This window comes from Triturus cristatus, chromosome 2_1 (genome assembly GCF_964204655.1).
Source record: "Triturus cristatus chromosome 2_1, aTriCri1.1, whole genome shotgun sequence".
Taxonomy (NCBI): Eukaryota; Metazoa; Chordata; class Amphibia; order Caudata; family Salamandridae; genus Triturus; species Triturus cristatus.
This window is the reverse complement of record NC_140581.1, coordinates 653,356,517-653,373,254: the sequence shown is the minus strand read 5'-3', so window position 1 is coordinate 653,373,254 and position 16,738 is coordinate 653,356,517.

The window sequence follows — 16,738 nt, the reverse complement described above, 5'->3', positions numbered from 1 at the left end:
TAGCAAAAATAGGAAGAAGGTAAAACATTTTGGGATGACTCTGCAGAGAGGGCCAAGTCTAACAAGTGTCATCTATGTCTATTGGACAAGCACTGCTAAGGATATAGCAGTGTGGGTCTATTTGTCCACTAGGAATCTTCCACATTTCTCTGCTTCATCAGCATGTGTTCACTCCATTGCAGTGATCTCACATAGGATCAACGAAAGAAGTATGTTTACATGTATAATACTTCAGCATGAATGAGTAGCAATGTTACTTACGTAAAACTTTTTTTCCTTTACCTTGTAGCCCCAGGAGCAGTGAAAAGAGTAATCAGGCATTCATGACTTTTTAGGAGGCAAGTAAGTGTTTAAAATCTTTATCAGGTATGTCAAAATGGGGGACACTTGCATTCTCGGGCACAAACAAAAATCACAGTTCGTACTGTGTTTTAAGCTGATGGTAGCTAAGTCCTGGTAATATTTGATTGAATGTATTCCTCCTTTCAGAAGTTCAGTCAGCGAATAACAATGGGTTGTGATCACTAATCAAACCATCTGTTTCCATGTCAGTGTTTTCTATCCTTTGAAGGGCCTATTAATGGATCAGGGTATATGTGTGAGTCTTTTCCAAATGAGAGCACTAAAAATACTATAAAATTTACACAGAGGACAAAGAAAATCCATACGAGATAGATTCAAAGTACAAACCATGAATGTTTATGAAAATTTGGAAACAAATGCAGAAGGCAAAAAGGCTTTGGCTAGTCAATTAACATTGAATTGCAAAATATAATTGACAGCAGAATTAGAAACCTGTCTAAATCAAAACCAGCACCGAATGCAGTCTTTGAACTGCCAAAGGAGAAAATCAAGGAGTGTTTGACCTGGTTCTTTTGGCATGGTTGTCCTCTAACCTTATTCCTCCTATTTTTCTGGACCTCTTTATGTTAGCTTTAGGACTCTGGGCACTTTACCACTGCTAATTAGTGATAAAGTGCCTGTGGTCTCACCTCTAAAACATGGAATGATTGGTTTACAACTGTTTGGCAAATTTAATTTACTTGTACATCCCTAGTACACTGGTATCTCATATACCAAGGGACTGTAAATTAAATGCTACTAATGGGCCTGCAACACTGCTAGTGCAAGTTAGAGAAGTAGCCTTTCAAATATGTCTCGGGCCTCTTCCATTGCAGGGCCTTTGGGCACAGTTTACTGCTACCTTGACTTGGCATTTAACACCATTGTCAAGCCTTAAACTCAACCTTTAACTACATATAGGTCACCCCTAAGGTGGGCCGTAGGTAGCCCTCTGGGCAGGGTGAGGTGTAAATAAAAGGTAGGAAATGTGTGGCATGTCCTGATATTTACATACACCCTATTTTGTTTCTCACTACTGTGAGGCCTACATCTCTCACAGGCTAACATTGGGAATGCCCTTATATAAGTTTACCTTGTAATTCCTGATCTGGAAGGAGTAGCGCTGCCATGTTTGGTATGTTTAGAATGGTAGTAAAAAATCATGCTTACTGGTGTAGGTGGATTTTTTATTACTATTTTAGAAATGCCACTTTTAGAAAGTGAGCATGTCTCTATGGTTATAACTCTATGTGCTTTGCAGTCTGACTCCAACCACATCTAGGGCAGAGTGACTGCTACACTTTTGTGCATACTTTCCAGACAGCCACAGCCATCACACATAAGGGGCTGGCTGCATCTGCATACTGAATGGCCTTCCTGGGCTGGCAGCCATTTTTATAGGCTTTGTTCTGCCCTCACACAAAGGGCTTGTTTACCCCCTACTGATGTCTGGAGCCAGGACTGGGGTTGAAAGGAGATGCTTTTCACTTCTAAGGTTTCTTTTGAAGTCACCTCTACATCAAAGCCATTTTGAGTATAAGTACAGGGGCTCTGACCCCAAATGTTTAGAGCACTTTTGGGACTGGACTAAACCTCTGTCTGAAGGACTTCTGCGCTGTGCAAAGGACTCATCTGGACTGCTCTTCTGCTGTCGCCCTGCTGACTGGTACCTGCTGGTTGTCCTGAAGTACTCACTGGATTGATTTTCTGCTTGTTGCCCTGTTGCCAGCTGCTCCCTGATGCTGCTCTGCCAGGAGACTACTGCTTTGCCATGAGGAACCTCCATTTTGATTATCCAACCTATTTGCTGGCCTGCTGCTTGCTTCCCCTCTGGGCCCTTCCCCTAGTGTTCTCCAGGGGCTTACCAGCTGAACCCTGCTCCCTCAGAGCCCCTGTCCCCACAGGATTGTTGTGGGCTTACGAGGCTGACAGAACTAAACTCTTCAAAAAAACACATAGATATCGCTTTATGGCCTCTTAGCTTGTGAGGAGTGCTTTTCATTAGTGAATGCTGAGGTGGTGCATCCTTGGCTGCATAAGCTCGTGTTGAGAGCTTTGCTTTTTGAAGTCAACCTGTGCCCCAAACTAGCATGTGTTGAGTGCTTAACTAGTGGCACAAGCGCATGGAGTGCCAGAGGAGTGATGAATTTGCCTCTGAGGGCCACGGCTCCTCCTCTACCCATTCCTGGAGTAACAAAGCCGCTGAGGGGATTCCTGATCTAACCAGGGGGTCAATGCCACACTTGAATCACTCGCTGCAGCCCCGGATGAAGAGACCGCAACCCAGGCAGTCCACCTGCTGCACGCTATATCACGAACTCCAGGTTGTGTTGAATGAAACCCACAAGGCCTCTCAATCCACCATTTCTAACTGTCCTAGTTAGTGCTGAGAGTTCCCCAGCAGTCAGTGCCCTTCTGGTTGCCTAGCAACTGCAATGTACTGGGTGCACCCTCACCAGATGCCCCAGACCTGTAAACATTTACTGTTGATGTATGGGCAAAGGAGTGGGCATTTTCCAGTGTCGCACGCTCAGGTGCGGGTGTTTGAAACAAAAGAGGGTGTATTTATGCCACCAGGCGCATTGCTGTGCTCGTTCATTTTGTTTGGAATATAAAACACGCATATCGAGCCCATAGCTGCGTGAATGGACTCCAGAAAGAAGCAGAAGGGTTGACCTAGTGCCCTTCCGCGTTCGTGTTCTTTCAGAAATTGAGTACTTGGGTAATTTCTTACTGGTCCAGAGGGGACCCAAGATTGCCCCGGTATGGGTTACTTTCTACGTGCTGAGCTTTGCTCCATGCTGGTCGGGTGGAGACAACAATAGAGCCCCTGATATGGAGTATTCCCTCCAGCACTCTCCCAAACCCTAACCGTAGTCACTTTATATGCCCCACATTTAAAGCCTGATTACCATAATACGTATAATATGAGTGCAAGTGGTCTGCACCCTATGTGCTAGTGGGGAATGTTTCGTGAATCCTGCCTGTGTTGCCCACTGTGATGATTGATGGATGTTACTGCTGCATCTCATCCTCTGATGTAATACTGCAGATTGTTCTTGATACAGCATTGTCAGGATAGCAAGTGTTCGCTTATTAATTTCTGCACAGTACTTATGATTTATGTGTTTTGGCACTAAACCTATGCATTTCCATGCCCTGGGAGTGTAATGTATATCTAGGCTTTCCTGTTTTCAGTTTCTATTTTTGGTAAATACTGGTGGGGTTTATTCAGTGTTTTCAATTGATTTCAATATCTTTATAAAACAGTGGTTATCAGTGGTTACACATTTTCGCACCACTATAAACGACAGAAACAGTGTTTTTCCAGTGTTTATGGAATGTTTTGCTTTTATTATTTCTTGCTTTCTGCAGTGATAGTGCATGGAATATAGACAGTGTACATATAGTGTATAGTGTTTGCAAATTAAACTTATTGTGGTACACCATACAATACTTCTTCAGTGAGTCTTTGGTCATGTGCCCTCGCTCTATCCTTCCCATATAAACTTCTGTGAAAAGGCCCTCTGAACATTGGTACTTTAAACGGGCAACGACAAAACAGCCAGTACACAATTTGTAAACTCTGGCACTGACATAGCTTTCCATGCCAATACTGGTGTACTTGAAGATTGCAATCCTCAGGGCAGGTTCTGCAACATTTGTGTTGAGCTGGGCGCTTATGCCCTCAGAGTTATTGAAGCGGTCAAAAATGAAGCAGCACTTTTGAAACTACAGAGGAGATTCCCCTTTATAGAAGGGATCTATAACTTGCACAGAGTACCACAGTGAAGTTTCATTGACTTCAAATACCATGGTTGGTGAAAGGACATTTCTATGCATCATTGCAAGCCATTTCTCATGCATTGTAAAATAAAAGTTCCTGAATTGCTCGTCAACATTGCTTTGCTTACCAAGTGGCAGGCACTCTAACATGGAACATGTTGCAGTACCAAAGTCACTAAGGGTGTCACCCAGCCTACTCTCAAGGAGATGTTTCACATATACACCAATTATGCTGAACACGTGGCAGACAAGGGTGTTTTCAGACTCTAGATTTTTTATTATGTCCACTACAGCAGTTATGTGTACCTGTAAAGAATACAGTAGAGTGTACTTTTTTTCACATCACTAGCAATATGCGACCAAAGATCCTCACATTTCTTGCCTTTCGCATCATCACTCAGCAAAAATTCTGTAAACGGTTGCCACATGGATAATATAGCATTCATAGCCCCTTGGACTGAGAACCATCAGCTAAGGGAAACAGTTGCGATGACTCTTTCTTTGATGCCACACAATGCATGAAATGAGAAATATTTGCGTTTTTGTTCCTGTTCCTAAGAAAACAGTGCACCAGAATGGAATAAAAAGTTAATAGCATTCCTCATTAACCCTGAAGATTGTAAAAATGCTTACAGCACACCATATAACGAGTGGCAAGGATCTTTTACAGGGAAGCACTTCAGCTCAGGTATCAATTTTGACAGGTCATCACACAACTTTTTCATATGCGTAGCTGAATCACTGCACATACAAACAATATCACTCCAATCTTTGTTGAATGTGGAAAGAAGCTTTTTAGCAGAGCATTCCAAGTGACACTTTGTTCCATGTTTTCCAAAAGTCTGGTGTCATGTTTTCACCACTATCCCAGATGCTTGGCAATAACGCTCTTTTCACATATACTTGTCACTATACCTTGCATTGAATGTTCAAAGCCTGAGGTGTTGGCAATTTACCTACTATCAATACTGACTCACTAGAAACTAGGGGCTGATGTATTAAGGGTTTGTACCCAATCTCTGTGGGTAAATGTGATGACACATATTAGGGAAGATTCTTATGAAACCAGCCATTTTACCTATCAGTAGACTAATAAACGTAGCCAAAATATCAAATATGTTTTTGATATTTCCTGATTCTCTACAGTTTATAAAATAATTAAACAAGACCTAAAACATGCTTCTAAACCCTGCATCTTTAGACCAAATACTACAAAACTGAAACAAGGCAAAGGAAGAAGAAACAATACTTGAGTGGCATCCCTAAACAGCAAAACTCAAGCAGAATAATGTTAGCCCAATCTTTCTTACTGCTAGTTTGTATAACAAAGTTACATTGTATTGGCCTCTTGAGAAAGAAAAAAAATGACTGTCACTCTCTTTTTCCTTTCTTTGAATGGCATTTTAGTTTGTTTGTGGTTGTGTAGGTGTTTTTTCAGTGTTTATATGCTTTCACTGGTGAGGGCTATTTCTCTTTCAGTGGGGTTTTATCAGTTATTATAGGTTTAAACCTAAAACCGGACAGCCTATGTATATCATTCTAATACTTGCATGGTCAGGATAATGAGTATCACCTCAGTATTGGCATAATGTGCCCAGTTTTCATGATTATGTCTTTTTGGTCTATGCGCTATGTACAATATATACAATATTTTTATATTATCCTGTGTGGATTCTCTCTTGTGGTGCATGTATTGTGTTGCTGGTGTGAGTGTGTTGTGCAAACCCCTTACACATTGCCTGTGGGGATAAGCCTGACTGCTCAGTGCCAAGCTGCCAAGGGGTGAGCACAGGTTCTCTTTGGTGTGTAACTTACTTGCCCTGACTAGAGTGGTGGGTTCTGCCTGGCTTAGGTGCACACCCTAGCCAACCAGAAACTCCCTCTCTAACAAGGAGCAATTGTCTTAAGGACTGCTCAGTGAAGCCAGAGAGGACCTGTAAATCATTCCAAATACAGAGTGATAATCAGAGAAGCATAGATGAGACTGTCACTGTGGTCTGACAAAGAAAGATACATGACAGAGTCCAGTAGTTAAATAGAAAACACATCACCTGTTAAATTTCACATTTGCCCTACATGTAATGAATACACTGTACTATGCCTTAGATAGAAAACATTACCACATTCAGAATATTACACAGCATCTCTGTTTTGGCTAGGGAAGTAAGGACATGACCTTCAGTTTGTATACAGTTATAAAACCATCAAGTCCAGGAACATGAGGAACGCATTGCAATTTTCTAACTGTTACAGTGTGAACAAAACCATCGAACAGACTGAATCTAGTAAATTCAATAAACAGTAAAGGTGAGGGTTGAAGATTCACAGTGCATGATCAAGGGGGACACAGATGAGCTGGAGACAGCTTTACCAATGTGAGAAAAACGGCAGGCATCCAAAATGTGCTAACTGAAAACTCAATTAGACCTAAAGCCCCACTCATTATGATATGTTAACTCTCTCGTTTTATAAAGTACTATAGAAACATTGCAGTTGCAATTTTTTGTGTTAATTACGTCCCCACACCTCACCATTCTTGCCCTTGCTATTCAACACATTCATGTTTCAATTGGCAGAAATACATCAACATCAACGCTTATTTGCTCACACAAAATAGAATTTACATCATTTAGCATCATATATGCAGCCTAATGGCAAAAGATATCTTAAACTGCAAGCAGCTCACTAAATCACAGCCAGAAATTTTCATGAGGAAAAAAACAAAGCCTGACAGATGGTGAACAAACAATAACAAAACCTAGGGGCATATTCATAAGCACGGTGGAGCAGGGCAGTGCAGCAAGTTGCCTTGCTGCGCTGCACTGTGCCACCGGAATAGGACAGGAATGCACCATATATATCCAATACGGTGCATTCCTGTCCTTTCCCACTGCTGTTTAAGCAGCCTAGGGCAAACGCAGGCACCCTTACACCATGGTTCAAGGGTGCCTGTGTTGTGATCATAATTGTTTTGTGCAGGAAGGGACACCTTCCTGCACAGAAACAGTCCATAGAGGCATTTTCCTCTTTCTATGTGTGCTGCAGAGTGAATAGAAAGAGGATAAAACAAGGACAAATAAAGATATTTCTCCTGATTACGCCTCACCTCAGGATGCGTAAGATTTTGATACATTCGTAGGTTTACAAGTTCTTGTAAATCTGGGAATGTATCAAAATCCATGGGCTGTGCATGGGAACAGTCAATACAATGCCCACGGAACGCCTCTTTTTTGCAGAGTAAGGAATCGCAGTGATTTGCGCTGCGTTGCCTTACTCCAAATCTATGAGGCCATTCAAAGCCACGCAAAGGGGCTTTGCGTGGCCTCATGAAAATGATTTGGTGCTTTGTGTGGACATTGCATCACAAGAAGTAGCACAACGGCAGTGCAAGGGGCTCATATATGCCCCCAAGTCTATTAGCCAAAGCTTCCTTTGGCCAAAACCCATTTCATGGCTAACCACAAATATGAACATCCAGCAGCTATAGGCCATAGGCGATGGTCTTTGGCCAGACCCTGGGCTTAGCCTTCAGTATGCCTGACTCCTCGCTCACTTATTTTGGCCATGGGCAGCAAGGGGTTGACCAAAGGATCTGACTTGTGGCCAGACCAGTGGTTAATTTGTGCTAGTGATTGCCCGTGGGAGACCCTGGTACTTATTTTTAAAATCAGCAAATTTTTTTCAACAGTGAGCAAGAGACGTAAAAATAAACAAAACAGAAAAATAGAGGAAGTGAAAGACCGAAAAACATCATAAAGGGAGAAAGCAGGATCTTATAAAAGTGAGCTAAAGAGAAAGGGGGTGTCTTTTAGTGCATTAAAGAGGCCTGAGGTGGATTCAAGAATATGTAGCCTTGGCATTTGGTGCGTCAAAATTTATTTGCACTGACTGCGGGTTTCAGATTAGGGCTTTGGACACCGGCACTCATCCTATTGCAAATTAAGCACGGGGCCAGGCCCAGTGGCCAAATCACTCTATATCAAATGCCTGGCCTTACCCCTTAATAACATCCGATTGGCTATGAAGTGTAGACACCACCATTCATAGGAGGAACCCATTCCTAAAGTAATCTTGAGACATACAAGGGAGCAGGAACTGGGTCAAACCTCCTTACTGTTAATCTAAAGTATAAAGCACAGCCAGTGATGAGCACAAACTTTGACAGTGCTTAGTCTATTATCTACTTTATCAGAAGGACAATGAGCTCTTAAACTTACACTATCAATCCTCAGACCAGCAGTTGAAGGTGAAAAAAGAGCAGACCGTGGAAGGGGAGGGAAACGAAGGCAGACTGATGAGTGGGAAAATTCACTGAGCATGGATCGAACAGCTTGAGAATAAGGAGAAACCAGGGTATTCTTGGCCAATATATGGCTATTAGAAGGAGGTCTGCCTTCTTATCTATGATGTTGTGAAACACCTTGGGCACAGGAAGAATTGGATGGAATGCATAGAGGAGACATCTGTGCAAAGAAAGTGACAAGGCATTGATTCCCCAGGCGTTTGGAATCAGAAAACAAAACTGGGACGGAAGAGTGTCCTAGTCTGTTACAAACAGGTCCAACCAAGGGAACCCGAATCTCTTTACTATTTACTGAAACACACAAAGTAATGTCAAAAGGGGAAGATCCTGCTTAGACGATCCACATGTTTGATCATCCATTTTTTCTCCAGGAGATAAATTGTCTCCATGAAGAAGAGCCTGAACACTCCTCAACCCCTGAGTGAACAAGGCAAGCCTGAGAATCTGCCTCTCCCCATCAGCTCACAGAAGCTTGAACCACGTGTTTTTCAGTTTAAATTATAAATGACTGACACTGTAGGAAGGAAACAAAAACATGAAAACTCAATAAGTAGCTGGTGGAACCATCCAGCTAGAGGAGTTTGTTGACTCCTTTATGAACCACAGTCCTTGGATGGAATTGCCCATCAATGTGGCTCCCCAGTCCAGCTCCTGGCTTCTGTTATTACACTCTGAGGTGCAAGAGGAGCTAGGAAAACACCCATTTATATGATCTGACAGCAGCCACCAAAATAAGCCCTGACAAATCTGATGTGTGAAATGAATCATCTCTAGCTTCAAAGTACTCTGAATAAGGGTTCCAGTAGGACAGAAGATGCTGAACCAGAGACTATGGGTAGATAAAAGTCCAAAGCACCACTATAAGACAGGCTGCCAATTCCCACTGGCTCTTTCACTAGATCGATGGGTCCTGAGTTTTTCGTTCTGTGGAGGAGGGAAGTCCTAGCACTGGTCTGAAAAGTGGCCCACATGAATTGTTGTGACTGAGAGGGTATCAGCTATGACTTTTAATTGCTTTTAGGATGGAAATATCCCTTTTATAGAAAACAGGTATGGATCTCTGTCCTGAGTGTCCAAATGGAAGAAAAGCTGGTATTCAGACTTTTATTTTGGCCATGGTGTCACCAGAATCTTTCCCTAAAATTGTGAAGTCCAAAACCTGTCCCCTGCCCTGAAGTAGCACACCAAGCACACCCTCATGCTAGGCAGTGGACACAGTCCATGCCATGGGTTTATCACATTAAACCATGGGGGAGAGTTGTGTATGTGGGCATGAATGCTTGTGTTGGTTTGTGTGTGTTGCATTTATAGCACATGAATAGGATTAGACCTATGTGTATTGTGAGCCTCAGTACTGGGCCAGTGAGATCCATGTTGGATGCCCCTGGTTTAGTATGACACTTGATGGAAGATAAGAATAGCTTCCCTCATGCAGTAGAACTGTTTTGTCTTCATTTCTGTGGCTGGAGAGTGAAGGCCTGTATACTGAAATGAAAAGAATGGAGACAGGGCTCCCTTTCACGATTCCATAAGGCCCTTGTTAGCAATGACTATTAATTAGTTCTTCCTGAGGTCTGCCATTTGGTAGACGGTAGGGGTGAGGCTTGGACTGTAGTTTTTGTTGTTCAAGAAGAGGAAAAGTCTTGACAGGTTCTGCTTTTTTGTCCATTTCTGATTGCTGCTTTAAGAAGGCTGATGGCGTGCAAGCGCAGAGACCGTCGCTTCATTGTACACATACTTTGGTACTCCTACTTTGAGCCAGCTCCATTGACAACTGTGTGAGAGCATTTGCTTTTCACGAAGAGTGTATCAGAAGAGCAGCCTAAAAATAACATTTGAAAGAGAACCAACTTAAACTGGTCCTAAAGCCTCAAACTGTGAATCCACACTCCCTGTCTAAAAGATGTGTACAAAGGTATGTCCAAAAACAGCCCACATTGTTCCAGTTACAAGCTCTTCGTGATCAAAGAAAGGAGTGCTGCACAGAGTACTTGACGTACTGCTATGTGTCCAGGGCTAGTGTCTGTCTGGCAGCCAGCCTCCAATAGGTGAGGGGACTTCTCCTGAAGTCTATACGTTTTGATGGTATGGCTGAGGGTCTGTCTAAAATCCTAAAACCATGTCCGCTGAAAGAGAGAAGGAGTGTGCCAGTCCCTGCAGAAGGAGACCCTGTCCATAGGGACAGACCAGAGTGTTCCACTTGTGGGAGTAGCCAGAATGAACAAGTTACTGCCAGGAAGTGAACCAGGAGCAACCCCTGTGGAGAAAGTGACCCCCAGTTTCCTTAACCCGTTCATATCGTGATCAGCGCCGCACCTTCTACAAAGAAACAACCAGTGAGCACCATTGGCATTCACTGAGGCACAAAGACAGGTGCCCTTGTTCTCCTGTACCACCGAGCTGTGCACCATGATCTGCCTGGAGGCCAGAACTGCCAAGGTCACCTGTGAAATCGAGATCACCATGGCGGTCACACCTGCCAATCTAGCCTGCCGCCAGTGCCTGGCCTAGGGAGGAAGCAACTGTTGAAAACAACTGCTTGTACTTGCTATACTCCCAGTCAAGTGTGGAAAGGGTTTTACTTGACCCGATTTGTAGAGGGGGCTGAGGGACATAGCGTCCACAAGTGAATTGCTATCATGAGTACCTCCCTTCTTCTGGATTGAAATGTGCAGTATTAAATATTACTGTGTAATTAAAAAGTATTTATGTTTTCCAAAAGACACTGTGCTGGACGTTAAAGTTATTGTGTCTGTTGGTTGGTTGTTGAGTTCTGAGATTGTGTCCCTCAGTCTCCCTGAGATGCTTTTGTTTCCCTAAGAGTTAAGTGCAGAAAGGTTTGCAGAGCCATGGCAGGACATACCGGTGACCACAAATGGCAAACTAACTCGATCACCATGTTATGAGCTGAGTATCTCTGTCTACCTGTGCAGCCCAACAAATGTTGCCTGAAAAAGGTTGAGCAGGTATCCATATTTTTGAAGGAGTTTGCCTACGTGGTGCACATCCTTAAAACGCTTGGAGAAAGAGGAGTCACAGATCACCCAAGCATGGGAAGGCCTGAATGGGCTTTGAATGCAATATGTTATAAGCCAACATGGGAGCTATGACCTAGGTAAAAACCCTTGGAGTTAGACCTATTCCAAAAAAAATAACAACCCATATCTGGTAGTCATGGCTCAAAACAATGGAACCTTTGTGAATTAGGTGAAAGGGAACATGGTAATAGCGTCCACTGGCTCTGAAAAACCAGATAATCTCTCGGGAAACCAAAGGTTGGATGTGCTCAGAGCTTTTAAGTTAGAGAATTTTGTCTTTTCAGATCTAAAATAGGGTGAAAGTCTTCTGAAAATGTTCTGACCACATGCACAGGATGCTATCATCTTCGATCCAAACCCTTGCAATAAAAAAATAATACTGCAGTGTCCGAAAAACAGAGAGGGTATAGAGGAGGGCTATTAGATGAGCAGGACTGCTAAAGCAGGACCTTATATCCATCGGTCGCCCAATCACAGCCACCTGGGGAAGGGGTGGGTTAAATATGACAACATTTATTCATATACCCTTTTCATAACAGGAAAGTACAGGCTTTTTCTGGCGAGACAAAACAAATAGGATGACTTGTAGGGAAGTTCTACATGTATGGGTTCAGGAAAGGGTGAAGTTTGGCTTCTGGACAAAGGGGCATATTCACAGAGAAATGACGCAGCGTAGCGCTGCAAGCAATTTAGCAGCACCGCTCTACGTCATTTAAAAAATGCAGGGATGCGTCATATTCACATGAATATTGTGCACCCCTGTGTTTTCCCTTGCTCCAGTGCTAAAGAAGGTGCCTGGCACCAATGTAGACACCCTCATTCCATGGTGCAAGGGTGCCTGCGTTGCAGGGATTTTGTTTATGAGCAGGAAGGCATACCTTCCTGCATATAAACAATCTTTTAAAGCGCTTTGCTCCTTCTATGTGAACTGCAGAATGCAGCACACATAGAAAAAGCAAAAAAAAAGGAGAAATGAAAGTATTTCCCCTCGTTGCGCCACTCTAACCCATTCAATGGTGTTAGTTTTTGGCCATGCCTCAGATTTACAGATCCTTTTAATCTGTGGCAGCATCAAAAAGCAATCGGTGCTGTGGTGGAACGGCCACAGCAACACCCATTTCATGCCCCTTTCATGCAGATACCTGGGTGAAAGGTTACGATATTTACAAAGCTGCATTAAGCTACGCAAAGTGGCTTAGCGTCGCTTTGTAAATATGGAGCAGTGCATTGCGCCCCATCGTCGGTAAAAGTGATGCTTCTGGTGGCACAATGCCCCTGTGAATATACCCAAAGTTTTTATTTATTTTTGAGAGTGGAAATATGTTTCTTACGTTCTGACAGCAGTGTGTGTGGAACTCAGCAAAGTAGGTGGGGCCGATCCCTTCCAATTATGAGCATCCTCAAACAGGTACCTGCACGAGCTGCATCGCAAAATGCGATGCAGCGCGTGTAAAGGAATTCGTTTAATTAATTAAAATGTGTACTTACCTCCGTTCATCCATATTCCGGTGCTTACATTTCCCCACCCTGCCCCTCCCCCGCCCCGCCTCACTGCCCCACCGAACTCCCTCCACGAGCCGCTACTGGCTATGCCTCCTTCTGAGGTTCAATGTTAGAGGTAATTTGTTCATAGCAATCCACAGTTTACGTCCCACTATCCATCTGAATAACCTTGAAAAACATGTATCTAGAGACTGGTATGAAGAGAAGCGATACTTTATGATCAAAGGAAACCTGTCAAGCGCCTCGGCCTAAAGGAAGGCACCCTTTGCAGCTGCTGCTAGCCCGCTTGCTGGCCCACCACCGACCTCTGGTGCGCCCTCCATGTTTGAAGGCGTCCCCCCTGTGTGTGTCAGTGACTCTACAGTGGAGTTTGTCCGCTCTGATTTATCTCTGTCAAATTCATGTTCCTCTGGAAATGAGAGGAGCAAACCAATAAAAAAGAAATCAGCTTTTCCGGAACACCGGGATTTATTCTTCATTTTTAGGGAAATAAATCAGCCTGGTCTCTGTCAGTCTTCCAGTTTTTAAGGCATAGCTCGCGCAGATGGATTGGCCCGCTGAAAGTATGAATGTTACAGCAGGGAGAGGTGGAAATCTGCCGCCGTTCCTTCATTCGGATGCACCGCGTGTTTACCGAGGTGAAGGTACGAGCGGCCTCGCCATCATTTACTTTCATAAGCTTTCAGCTCGAGCAGAAAAAGTTTCATGTCTTGATTCCTTTCCAGCATCCCTCCTTCGCCCTCTCTTAGCAAAGCATACAGGGACATGCTGAGACATACTGATTGCCGGCAGGCTCGTCCTGCAAAATTGCCCTGTCTGAATCAGTTAGACTGGGGAGGACGAGACAGGCTCTGCCAGTCCTCTCCCACCCTTTTAACCAGTCGTAAGACATCCAGGGCGTCCGTGGGAGTTTTATAATCAGGGATGAAACACTCGAAATTTTAAAAGCTTAATCATGTCACGACCCCAGGCTGTGATAAGTCTTGTACTTTCGGCTCCTTCGATGAAGCTCTGTAAAATGTTTCTTTTTCTTGGTGAAAAGCCCTATGAAGGAAGGTGGTGGAGTAAGTGCACAACACATCCGGTTGTATAGAGTGATGTAATTGTTTCTTCATTGTTTCATGGTTTGACTGTGAGATCACTGGTGTGGACAGAGGTTTCGAATGTGTACACCCCCTCCTTACAATTCTACAGACTCCCTCTTATTCAGTCAAGTCCCCCCATTCATTTTTTGCAATTTTACATAGCACACACTCACCCTGAAGGTATTGGGGAGGTTTAAATTAGCACCAGTTACATAACACAAGGACAAACTCATTTTTATAGGCACGGAGAGATCAACTACTTTGCCTAGATTAATCACAGAATGTTGAGCCGATGACGAGACTCGACACTGATCCCTTGCTTCAAAGTCGGTAGCTCTGGCCTTTACGCCACACCTTCTCCTGTCCGAAGACAAACAAATAATGGGCCTCATTTATGAGAGTTGCATTAGGTTTGCACCACGCAACATGATACATGGATGATGCAAACCTCTAAGTCAATATTTAAAGCCATGCAAAGCCACTTTGCGTGGCTCTGGTTGGCTGTGAAAATCTGGATGAACCCAATGCAGCGCAGATAGCTGCATTGCGTCACTCTGCCTTGGGTAGCTATTCCATTGGCATTGCGGGGGTGTTCCCATGCAACACCCTTGTATTTCGATGCATCCATAGAGTTACAAGACTATATAAACCTGGGGATGCTCTAAAAACTTACACCCTCCCAGGGGAGGCGTAAAGAGGAGAAATGTCTCTATTTCTCCTCATCTCTTCCTCTTTTTATGTGTGCTGCATTCTGCAGCATGCATAGGAGGACTATGCCTCCCAAGCTTTGTTTTGCGCTGGAAAGTGCCCCTTCCTACACAAAAGCAATTCTGCATGCACCACAGGCACACTTGCCCCATGGTGAAATGGTGCCTGCATTGGCGCTAGGCTGCCAAAGGGGGGCGCCCGCACAGGAGAAAGGACAAGGATGTGCTGTATTGCCTTAGATAGGCACATTTCTGCCCTTTCCCTGTCACACAGTGCAGCGCACCAAGGTTGTCTTACATGAGGCCCCAATATCTGTAAATAATGGGAGACTCAGAGGCCTGCTATCACATTCTACCTTGGAGGGAGTGGTATAATTTTCTTGTACGCCACTTACTTCAGTTCTCCACTTTTTAGCTCCTCCACCTTACGAGGCTGATTCAACAAAACCTCGAGCCCTACTAGTGGCAGACACCAACTAACTCTCATCGGATCGCATAGATCTCAAAGGCCCATGCCAAAAACAGTTTATAGATTTTATATTCTCAGGCCTAATATAGTAGAGCTATGCTTCAATACCACAAATCCTATAGGCTCAGGCCTCTTCCAGTAAAACCATTCCCCTGGTTACTCACATGTTACAGGCTGAGTACTCAGTCAGAAGAGATATCCCTCAGATTATATCAATATCACTTGAAGTGTATAAAAAGTATAAAAGGCGTTATGTTATTTTATGTTAAATACCTTTTGTAAAACACACAATGCTATCCACTGGTTTCAAAGGGACAACAAAGCATAGAAGCAAAGGTAAGCAAGAGATTATGCTTCAAGAGAGCAAAGCAGGAGGGAATTTCACCAAGAAGGACCCAGAGTAAAGAAAACACTGCCACCCACTCAGGCTTTTTTAAAGCGCTGGACTTTCAGAAAGGAAGCATTAGAGAATACAATGGTATACCAGGGGCTATCTGACCAAGCATCTTTTAGGGCATTGAGTTGTTTTGCCACAAAAAATAAGTGATACACAGCAATTGAGCTATTTAAAAGTCATGCTGCCATTATTCTTATTGTTTAATGGGAAGCTCTCCAACCCTAAGCAGAGGGCGATTCCATGATCTAGCCACAACCCAGACAGGGCAGCAATGGTCTTGTGGTGACCTTCATAAATCAGAAAACACAATAGTTTGCTTAATCTTTTAATAAGAACTCACATACAAAGATCACGTCAGAGACTTGGTTTTTTAAATAAAGGGGTGCAAAAGTGTGGCAGGTTTAGAAGAAATACCTATATTGGTAACCCAATGAGCTTCGGCCATGAGGTCAGCACCTCTACCCATCGCCAATATTTCAGATTTCTTTAAGTTCAATTGAAGCCAAACTTTCCCTTTTTGCTCTCTGACCCCTGCCAAGCCACACTGACGAAGTGCCACACCTCTTATTTTTTTTAATTGCTTTATTTTCATCAATAATCAAACAATGAATACAATTTTTTTTTTAAAAAACAGAGCAGTTAATTACAGTACATATATCATATAAAATCATAAATATATAGCAGAGAGTGTTACCACTCATCCCTACCTCACCCCAGTGTGTGCTGCCTCCATTCATCTCTCCTGGGAAGCCTTCTGTAGTACACCAGTCTTGTCATATCATGGTATAATAATAAACACGTTGTTACAGGTGCCCATATATCCTTGGATCTAGATGCAGCTGGCAGTTCCTCCGCATATCCAGCTATCTGATCTCTGCTATACACAACGCCCTTCAGCCATTGATTCATCTTAGGAGCTGCTTTCTCTCCCGAGTGCCACCCCCTTAAAGTACTAATGAGCCATCTAGTATGAGTGTATAGAATTAGGGGTCCAGAGAGTAGAGGAGGTAGGTCAGAAGGGTGCGTAGACATTGAAGAGGTAGGGTGAAAGTGTGGAGCTCTGAGGAACTCCACTATTCGAGGACCAAACTTTCCGAACTTTCAAAAA